We start from the raw sequence: 11,338 nt of genomic DNA on the forward strand, positions 1-11,338 counted from the left end.
AGAAAAGATATAAAAATGAGGAACAGAAGACACAAATCCTCCCCTCATCTCCACTCATGGCATCAACAAAGTTTGAAAGACAAACTGGGGGAGTGGTCCTGACTGAAGGAATTCAGCCAGGAAAAGCATGTGGTGAGAAAAAAACCTTTGCTTTGAATTCACGTAGCTTAATAAGTTAGGTGTTAGTTTGCATTTTTCTTTTTATTTCTTTGTAATTAACTGTGACTTTTATGCCTCATAGCTTTTTAAGTGATTACAAGTAATCTCTCTGTAGTTAATACACTTGGTTTATTGTTTTATATAAACCAGTGTGTGTTTATATTAAAGTATCTGGAACATCCACTGGAGATAATGGCGTTTCTGCATATCATTTTCTATTAATGAAATGACAGACTTTCTATGAGTTTGTACTGCACAGAAGGAATGAGCTGGGCAGTACACGATGCACATCTCTGGGGCCAAGTCTGGGACTGAGAATTTGCTGTGGTGTCTCTCTGCAACATAATTCAACAGTGGCTGGCTAGAATCACTCATATCAGCAGTTCTCAAACAGTGGGTCGCATTTTAATGAGGTCACCAAGGCTGGCATTAGACTGGCTGGGGCCAAGGCCAAAACCCGAACCTCACTGCCCGGGGCCAAAGATCAAGCCCCAGCTGCCCCACCCAGTGCTATAGCTGAAGCCGAGTGGCGTGGCTCAGGTAACAGGCCCCCTGCCTGGGGCTGAAGCCCTTGGGCGTTGGCTTTAATCTTCCTCCCTCCCTCTGCAGCCAGGATGGCAGGGATTGGACATGCTCAGGTTTTGGTCCCCCATCCTGGGGTCATGCAGTAATTTGTGTTGTCAGAAAGGGGTCGCGGTGCAATGAAGTTTGAGAACTCCTGACTCGTCATTCAGCTAGGAGTGATTTTGCATGCTAGCAACTGTATGTGAACAGACCAGGAGTGGGTGCTCTCAGAGGAAAGAAGGGTGAAATGTACCCGAGGTTGGAGAGGACACAATTGTTCAGTTGTCCAGATTGTACTGTTGGGAATGTTACACCAACACACTTGGATGTCAGTGGCCCCCAGTGTGGATTTTCCAACTCCAGAATGATTTCCCACTGAGCAGTAGCAAGCCAGTGTTGCAAGCTTCCAGAATGTGATTGACACTTGCTTTTCCACTGTCAATGCTGCTTTCATTCTGGTGTCCCTCCACTGCCAGGCTGAGGCGAGCTCTGCACACAGATCCAGAAATGTGAGTTTTCACATCTAAAAGTTCTGCAACCTATCAGTTCTCATCAACCCAAACCTGTATTACAATGCAATCCCAACAGGCAATCCTCATTTCTTAAGCCCAGAATGGTCTCAGCCATCTGCAGATGCTCTACAAATGTCACCAACAACCTAGATTGTTTTTCACTATGTTCCTCAGCAAACTGTCCTCAAAGAAATTGTCATGTTACCCATTGCTGCAGTACTTCCTGCAGGTCTGCTAATACATGAGGATCATAGCATCCTAACTTTCATGAGACTAGTGTAGGGTTTTGTGGGCTCCCTGCTTCTGGCAGGAATGGTGGACACCAAAAAGTCCCACACAGGTTTGTAGGATTTAAAGAAGAGGTGCAAAATTATGGAATATGGATGGCATTATGGGATGGAGAAAGTTGCATGCTGAGAAGTTGACCCCCTAGCTCTCAGAGATTCATGGGCAAATCATTTCTGTCCCACAAGACATTGCAAAAAATTCCCAAAAGGCATCATGCTGGGCAGCACAGCAGGGCACACTGGGAAACCTACCTGTGATGCACTGCCCTTTGCGTTGACACAAGTGTTCCTGGTACTATATGTGGCATAGACACATGCAGCCAAATACGCACATGCACAAACAATGCAAAAACTTTGATGGCTGTCTGCCATCATAACTTGCATCAACAAAAGTTTGTAGTGTAGACATGACCTCAGCCTTTTTGATGTTGTCCATTATTAGCTCTCCTTCCTCGGTAAGTAGAGGACCTACACTTTCCTCTGTCTTTCTCTTGCTCCTGAGGTATTTATAGAACTTATTGTCTTTTATGCCCTTTGATAGGTGTCATTCATTTTGTGCCTTAGCCTTTCTGATTTTGTCCCTACAAGCTTGTACTATTCTTTTGTACTCATCCTCAGCAATTTGTCAGTGTTTTCCATTTTTGTAGGATTCCTTTTTGATTTGCAGGTCTTTAAAGAACTCCTGATGGAGCCATATTGGCCTCTTACTATCTTTCTTTCACATTAGTATAGTTTACTATTGCACCTTTAATGTTGTCTCTTTGAGAAACTGCACTCCTGAACTCCTTTCCCTCTTAGATTTTCTTCTCATAGGACCTTACCTACCAATTCCCTGAGTTTGTTAAAGTCTGCTTTTTTGATGTCCGTTGTTCTTATTCTGGGCTCTCACCTTCTTTCCTTTGAATCATGAAATCTATCATCTTATGATTCACTGTCACCCAAATTGATTTCAGTCTTCAGATTTGCTACCAGTTCCTCCTTATTCTTTAAAATCAAGTCTAAAATGGCTATTCCTCTGGTTACTGCCTCCACCTTCTGAAACAAAAAGTTGTCTCCAATAAGTTCCAAGAACGTATTGGACATTTTGTGTTTTGTCGTATTACTTTTCCAACAGATGTCTGGGTAGCTAACTTTTCCCATTACTAGCAGATCTTGTGTTTTGGATATTTCTGTTATTTTGGTTTAGAAATACCTCATCCACCCAGAGATTTTCAACTGCTCTGTCTTTCCCCTCCTTCTGGACTTCAGGTCTAGTGTATACATTCTTGACATATAATGCAACACCTCCACCTTTTTTTCCCCCCTTTTCTTGTCTTTCCTGGACAAGCAATATCCCTCTATTCTAATATTCCAGTCAGATTTCTCCTACAAAGTCTCTGCGATGCCAATTAAGTCATAATTTAGCTTGTGTACTAATACTTCCAGTTCTTCCTGTTTAATCCCCATGCTCCTTACAACTAAGTAAAGGCAGCTAAGATGTTGAATAGATTCCTCCACTGATTTCTCTCTTGTTCATATGACCCTATTGTAATTTTTCATTTTCTCCCCCAATATTTAACTCTCTGTTAAGGCCAGCTTCTTTATACCTATCTCTGGGCTTTTATTATCTTGAGGCAGTGAGATCTACAGGATGACTGCGTTGTTTTTGTGTTCTGCTGGCTCTAAATGTATTTGTTTTTTTAATTTATGGCAGGACCTCCTAGAACTTTAGACAAGCCCTCTCTTACTTTTTTGCATAAATCAAAAGAAAACAAATAACGTCAAAAGTGTGTCCTTGTCCAAATTAAATGTGTTCACTTTTCACTTCACCAAGTAATCCTGTTGTTCTGATTGTAGTGTCTTAGAGACACAGAAACTCCCTTGGGAGCTGCCAACCGATGTGCCAAGATTATGTCTATCCCTGTTTTCCCTGCCAGCTCAGGACTTCAGCACCCTTTCTTGCCGAACCAGACACTCTTGTCTACTTCAGCAAAGACCCAGAGTCTGAATTACCTGCCCCAAAGCTGCAGGTTTACCTGAAAACAGTTCACAGAAGTGTGCTCATCTTTAGTACCCAGACGCCCAACTCCCAATGGGGTTTAAACCCAAATAAATCCATTTTACCCTGCATAAAGCTTATGCAGGGTAAACTCATAAATTGGTGGCCCTCTATAACACAGAGATATGCACAGTTGTTTGCTCCCCCAGGTATTAATACATACTCTGAGTTAATTAATAAGTAAAAAGTGATTTTATTAAATACAGAAAGTAGGATTTAAGTGGTTCCTAGTAGTAACAGACAGAACAAAGTAAGTTATCAAGCAAAATAAAATAAAATGCACAAATCTATGTCTAATGAAACTAAATACAGATAAGATCCTCACCAGTTCCAGAATGCTCCCTTTTACAGGCTAATCTCCTTTTAGCCTGGGTCCAGCAATCACTTACCCCCTGTAGTTAATGTCCTTTGTTCCAGTTTCCTTCCAGAATTCTGGGGGGTTGGAGAGGCTCCTTCTTTAGCCAGCTGAAGACAAAATGAAGGTGTCTCCCAGAGGGGTAAATAGACTCTCTCTTGTGGGTGGAGACCTCCTCCTCACCCTGTGTAGAATCCAGTCACAAAATGGAGATTTGGAATCACATGGGCAAGTCAGATGCCCATGCATGACTCAGGACTTGCAGGCAACAGTCATTACCCACATGCTACATTGAATGTCCTCAGGTAGACTTCTTATGTGGATTTGAGTCTTCCAAGCTCTTTTGTCTGTTAAATGCTCTTGATTGAGCACATTCCTTTCAAGAAGTGACCAAATGTTCTAACTAAGGCTACTTAGGAATCAAACAATTATACAGCCAATGTTCATAACTTTGAACACAAATGGTGCCTGCATACAACTAGGATGAACATAACCAGTAGATCATAACTTTACATAGATATGGTACATAGCATATGTAGCAAAACTCTATTCCAGTTATCATACATACATTTATAAGCACCCCCTCATAAAGCCTTATGGAGTACACTGTAGCAGCATAAAAAGTGTGTCCTTGTCTGAATTAAATGTGTTCACTTCTCACTTCACCGAGTAATCCTGTTGTTCTGACTGTAGTGTCTTAGACATGCAAGCTGGCAGGTACAAACTAATACCCGGATCCTCAAAGATATCTAGGCTCCTGACTTCCAGCCTAAATACCTTTGAGGATCTGGATCTAAGACCCTGATTCTGCAAATACACATGTGTGTAACTTTTACTCACATGACTAGTCCCATTAAAGTCAATGGACTTGCTCACATGTGTATGTAATTGCAGGATTGAGCCAAGACTGGAAAGTAAAAACAGGCCAGGTTTGGCAAGCAATGTAAAAAAAAGGCAATTAAACAGAGAAGCATTATATTCTCCATTGTACAAAAGCAAAGTGATTACTGAGAAATACTGTCCCAAATGATCAGAAACAATAATATATTGTAAGCTAAACAATGAAGAAGAAAAACTGCTCGTATCTTTCAGAGCAATAAGAAAAACAGCAGCAATTTCAGAATATATTGCTGTTTTCCATCAGATTAAAAATGTGCTGTAAGGAAATTAGAATCTATTTTTCAACTGCTGCTCTATTTGTTGCTCAAAATATGTTGTCACACCAGCTTTGACAGGCTGGTGTAGTTTGTCATGTCTATAAAGTTATTTGAGTATGGGCACTGGTTGTAGGGTTGACACCACTGCGCAGCTCAGAGCCCCAACTGTCTTGGCTGAGCTGTTGAAGGTAATGTGGAAACACTGGACATTGGTCTGGGGTGTAACAAAGCAGGCTGAAAGTCTGAAGTTCTTACAAAAGTAGTTGCATTACTCAAATACGTAACCTATTTTGTTATGGCATGGAGAATAGTTAGATTCAAATTAAGCATCCTAACTGGCTAGTTCCTGCAATCTGGGCTGGGGGTTATGGAGTTAGGACAATATTTTCAAAGGTATTTAGGTGCTTAAAGATGCAAATAGGTGCCTGGTGGGATTTTCAAAAGTGCCTACACATCTAACTCCATAACGATCTCAATCTTTAGGTGTCTAAATAGCTTTAAAAATCTGGCTCGTAGAGCCAGTGTTTGCTGTGAGGAGCCAAATGCTAGAAGGGCTTTTGCAATGATGTATAAATTATTTATTTGGATCTTTTTTTAGATACATGCACTATTGCCTCTTTCCTCAAGGGAATTGTTCCAGAATTGCTCTCTCGCCACTTCATCATTGTTGTTTGGAGAACAACACTGTTTTTATTAAGAATTGAAGTCTTGCAACCTCAGTAAAGTCCTTCATTTTTGTGTAACTTAATTAGGCCTTTACAGAGGTCCCCAACTTTTATTGACTTGAAGGAACTATTAGTGAATGGTAACAGGGTACTTCTACATATCTTTACAGGGAACTCTGGTCTGTGACATAATTAACAGTGCGGGAGAAAAAGCCTCTCAGACATAATGATAGATTTTGCATGCTAGAAAAGGGAAATGAACTGAACCACAGACATAGCTATTTTTCCTGTACTGGCTGTCTTACTTGGTTGGGGTAAGGCAAGTTATCCTTCTGCAGTAGGGCTGCACTTAAATAATGGTTGTCTCTGGTTACTGATCTTTTTAATTATTTCTGCAGCACTGCTCTTAGAATTTTATTGTGCTGTGTTGTGCTTTAATGGTTATTTTGACTGACTACTGAACTATAGAACTGTGTGTCATAAACAGACAGCTAAGGGTTAATGTTCTTTTACCTGTAAAGGGTTAACACAGGGAACCAAACACCTGACCAGAGGACCAATCAGGAAACAAGACTTTTTCAAATCTGGGTGGAGGGAAGTTTTTGGGTGTGTGTTCTTTGTCTTGGGTCTGTGCCCTCTCCGCTCTGAGAGGGATCTATCTATCTTCAAGCTTATAATCTTCTGTTTCCAAGCTGTAAGTACAGGGATAGCAAGACCATAGGTTTATATTGGTTTGGTTTTGTATTTACATGTGTGTAGTTGCTGGAATGTGTTAAATTGTATTCTTTTTGGATAAGGCTGTTTATTCATTTTTTTCCTTTAAGCAATTGACCCTGTATATTGTCACCTTAATACAGAGACCATTTTATGTCCTTTTTCTTTCTTTTTATATAAAGCTTTTAAGACCTGTTTGAGTGTTTTTCACTGGTTAAGGCTAAGAAACGAAGGGAGGGGGAAAATCTCTTTGTGTTAGATTTACTAAGCCTGACTTTGCATACCCTCTGGGTGAGGGGGGAGAGAGATTAGATCTCTCGGTATTTGTGTTTCAAGGACTTGAAGCAGGGAATCTCCTAGGGTCGTCCAGGGAGGGGAGCCTGGGAGGAAGTAACAAGGAAACAAGGGGAGGGGGTTATTTCCCTTTGTTGTAAGACTCAAGGCATCTGAGTCTGGGGGGTCCCCCAGGGAAGGTTTTGGGGAGACCACAGTGAGCTAGGCACTGTATAATTCCTGGCTGGTGGCAGCGATACCAGGTCCAAGCTGGTAACTAAGCTTGGAGGTTTCCATGCTAACACCCATATTTTGGACGATAAGGTCCAGATCTGGGAAAAAATGTTATGACACTGTGCATCAAGATTGCTACTGCACCAATGAAGAAAAGCTTAGAAAGTTAGTGTATTCTCTAGAAAACACATTTACTCAACAGAGAGCTGCTAGAATTAAGAATAGTGTGGGACACTACTAACAGGGGTCAGACTATATTTTACATAGTATGGTAATTTAAAAACAACATTTTTACTGTGGTGAGATATAAGCTGCATACAGAGAGTTCTGTACATAACATTGGTCGTTTGCAGCATATTTCAAAAAAATGATACAGAATCTACTCTGTACTGCACCATTGTACTCCAGAATCAAAACTCTTATTTAAAGAACAAATACATTTCTGGTCCATATAGTTGCCAAGATAAACTTCTAGATGAAAACAGAGGATAAACTTGTGGACTGTTTGTCTTCCCACAGCCTCACACAAAACCTCAATGAATGTCATTAACCTCAATGGGACATGAACTTTGAAACCGAATGGGGAATGAAAACTATCAACATTGCTAGACAAGGCTGAGAGCTTCTTAAGGAGGCTGTGATCCCTAAGCCTTTTAGGACCCATCAACCCTTAACCAGGGGCAGGGCTACTCAGGGAAACCAGGGCTTTAAAAAGCCCACTCCTAAGCGACCAGAGGAGCTAGTGAACAGGAAGGGCTAATAGGGGAGTTTGGCAAGGGAGTTTACAGGGGGAGTGTGAGCAGGGACTAGAACTCAACATTCATTAAACTTAAAAACCCAAAACACCTCCTTGATATAAACAAAACAACAACAACAAGGGAACCAGTTGCAGGAGTAAACAGAGAATGCAGGCAGAAGTCCAGCAACAGAGTGGGGGCTACCCAGTTTATTGCACGCAATGTAGCATGTATGATTATCTTACCCTATGGGCAGGTGGCGTATGTGTGCATTCGGTGCATGACGCTCCTGTCCCTCAGAGACTGTATACGGGCTCTGGAGATCAGAGTGGCTGAACTGGAGGAGGTAAGAGAGACAGAGAGGTACATAGATGAGACTTTTCAGGACACAGTGCTGTTGAGGAGGATGAAAGTCCCAAGGAAGGAGAGCATCTAACTGGAGCAGAGGGAAACAATCTCATAGTTGGGACCCTCCTTCCAGATGATTTTGTGGTATCCTCTCGCACTGAGGATACCTCTCCGGGGGAGGGAACTCCAGCTATTACACAGAGACAAGTATTAGTAATGGGCAATTCGATCATTAGAAACATAGATAGCTGGGTTTGTGATGACTGGGAGAACCTCATGGTGACTTGCCTGCCTGGTACGAAGGTTGCGGATCTCTGGAGATATCTAGATAGACTTATGTGTAGTGCTGGGGAGGAGCCAGTGGTGGCGGTACATGTAGGTACCAATAACATAGGGAAGGATAGGAGAGAGGTCTTGGAGGCCAAATTTAAATTGCTATGTAAGAGGTTGAAGCCCAGGACCTCCATGATAGCATTCTCTGAGATGCTCCCAGTTCCACACGCAAAGCCAGTTAGACAGGCAGAACTGCAGCATCTCAATGTGTGCATGAGACGATGGTGTAGGGAGTAGGGGTTTAGATTTATTAGGAACTGGGGAAACTTTTGGGAAGGGGGGAAAGGCAGGGCTCCCCCTAAACCAAAATGGAACAAAATTGCTGACACTTAACATTAAACAGGTTGTAGAACAGTTTTTAAACTAAGGGTCTGGGGAAAACCGACAGGTGTGGAGGAGCATGTGGTTCAGACATCCCTTAGGGGAGGATCCATTAATAGAGAATCTCTATATCCTAGTGAGAACGGGAGGATGGAAAATGATAAAATACAGGCAGGGTCTGATCAGAAACAGTCAAATAAAACAGAGTCCCATCATCGTGTAATGGCAGACAGCTAAAACGAGACAAGTTTTTAAAGTGCTTATATACCAATGCTAGAAGTCTACATAATAAAATGGGTGAACTAGAGTGTCTCGTATTAAATGAGAATATTGATATAATGAGCATCACAGAAACTTGATGGAATGAGGATAATCAATGGGATACAGTAATACCAGGGTACAAAATATATCAGAAGGACAGAACAGGTTGCGTTGGTGCAGGAGTAGCACTATATGTGAAAGAAAGTGTAGAATCAAATGAAGTAAAAATCATAAATGAATCAAACTGTACCATAGAAACTCTATAGATAGAGATTCCATGCTTTAATAATAAGAATATAGCAGTAGGGATATATTACCGACCACCTGATGAGGATGGTGATAGTGACTGTGAAATGTTCAGGGAGATTAGAGAGGCTATTAAAATAAAAAACTCAATAATAATAATGGGGGATTTCAATTATCCCCATATGGACTGGTGTAGAGGAGTCAGACTCACCCCTGCAGCACCTCCTGCTGGTCGTCCTAGGAATTAGCTCACTTCCAGCCAGGAACACCCTCTGCAGGCCAGTGATCCACCTGTCCTCTGGCCACAAGTCCCTCCCTGGACTCCGGTGCCTCTGGTAACTGGGTCTTCCCCTCCCAGGGGAACCCCCACCCCCACTATCCCCACTTTGCCTCAGTATTGGCTACTGCTCAGTCTCCATCTAGCCCCTGTTCACTGGGGCAGACTGCAGTATTAGCCACTCATCATATGCAAAGGGGTTTGGACCTGCTGCCTTTGCCTACCCCTGGGTTGCTCCCTGCAACCCCCAGTACCTCTTGGCCTAATGCTAGGTGGCAGCCTGGGGCTTTCCAGGCAGAGCTCCCCAGCTCCTCTGTCTTTCCCCAGCTCTGCTCCACTCAAAGTACCTTGTCTAGCTCCCTACAGCCAGGACCTTCTCCCTCTACAGCCAGAGAGAGACTGACTGGGCTCTTGGCTCACTGCCTCTTATAGGGGCCAGCTGGGCCTGATTTCTCCCAATCAGCCCAGGCTTTTTGCCCCAGCTACAGCCCTCTCCTGGGCTGTTTTAAGCCCCGAAGGGTAGGAGCGGGTAACTACCTCGCTACAACTGGCTACATGTCACCTCAGAATGGAATGCAGAGATAAAGTTTCTTGACACTTTAAATGACTGCTTCTTGGAGCAGCTGGTCCTGGAACCCACCAGAGGAGAGGCAATTCTTGATTTAGTCCTAAGTGGAGCACAGGATCTGGTCCAAGAGGTGAATATAGCTAGACCGCTTAGTAATAGTCACCATAATATAATTAAATTTAATATCCCGGTAGCAGGAAAAACACCACAGTGGCCCTACACTGTAGCATTTAATTTCAGAAAGGAGAACTACACAAAAATGAGGAGGTTAGTTAAATAGAAATTAAAGGGTACAGTGCCAAAAGTGAAATCTCTACAAGCTGCGCAGAAATTTTTAATGACACCATAATAGAGGCTCAACTTAAATGTATAGCCCAAATTAAAAAAAATAGTCAGAGAACCAAAAAAGAGCCACCATGGCTAAGCAACAAAGTAAAAGAAGCAGTGAGAGGCAAAAAGGCATCCTTTAAAAAGTGGAAGTTAAATCCTAGTGAGGAAAATAGAAAGGAGCATAAACAGTGGCAAATGAAGTGTAAAAATATAATTAGGAAGACCAAAAAAGAATTTGAGGAACAGCTAGCCAAAGACTCAAAAAGTAATAGCAAATTTTTTTTAAGTCCATCAGAAACAGGAAGCCTGCTAAACAACCAGTGGGGCCACTGAACGATCAAGATGCTAAAGAAGCACTCAAGGACAATAAGACCATTATGGAAAAACTAAATGAATTATTTGCATTGGTCTTCATGGCTGAGGATGTGAGGGAGATTCCCAAACCTGAGCCATTCTTTTTAGGTGACAGATCTGAGGAACTGTCCCAAAGTGAGGTGTCATTAGAGGAGGTTTTGGAACAAACTGATAAATTAAACAGCAATAAGTCACCAGAACCAGATGATCTGAAGGAACTCATATGTGAAATTGCAGTACTACTAACTATAGTCTGTAACCTGTCATTTAAATCAGCTTCTGTACCAGATGACTGGAGGATAGCCAATGTGACACCAATTTTTAAAAAGGGCTCCAGAGGTGATCCCAGCAATTACAGGTCTGTAAGCCTGACTTCAGTACCGGGCAAACTGGTTGAAACTATAATAAAGAACACTATTGTCAGACATATAGATGAACATAATTTGTTGGGGAAGGGTCAACATGATTTTCGTAAGGGGAAATCACGCCTCACCAATCTACTAGAATTCTTTGATGAGGTCAACAAGCATGTGGACTAAGGGGATCCATTGGATATAGTGTACTTAGATTTTCAGCTAGCTTTTGACAAGGTCCCCCACCAAAGG

This window comes from Gopherus flavomarginatus, chromosome 3 (assembly GCF_025201925.1).
Source record: "Gopherus flavomarginatus isolate rGopFla2 chromosome 3, rGopFla2.mat.asm, whole genome shotgun sequence".
Taxonomy (NCBI): Eukaryota; Metazoa; Chordata; order Testudines; family Testudinidae; genus Gopherus; species Gopherus flavomarginatus.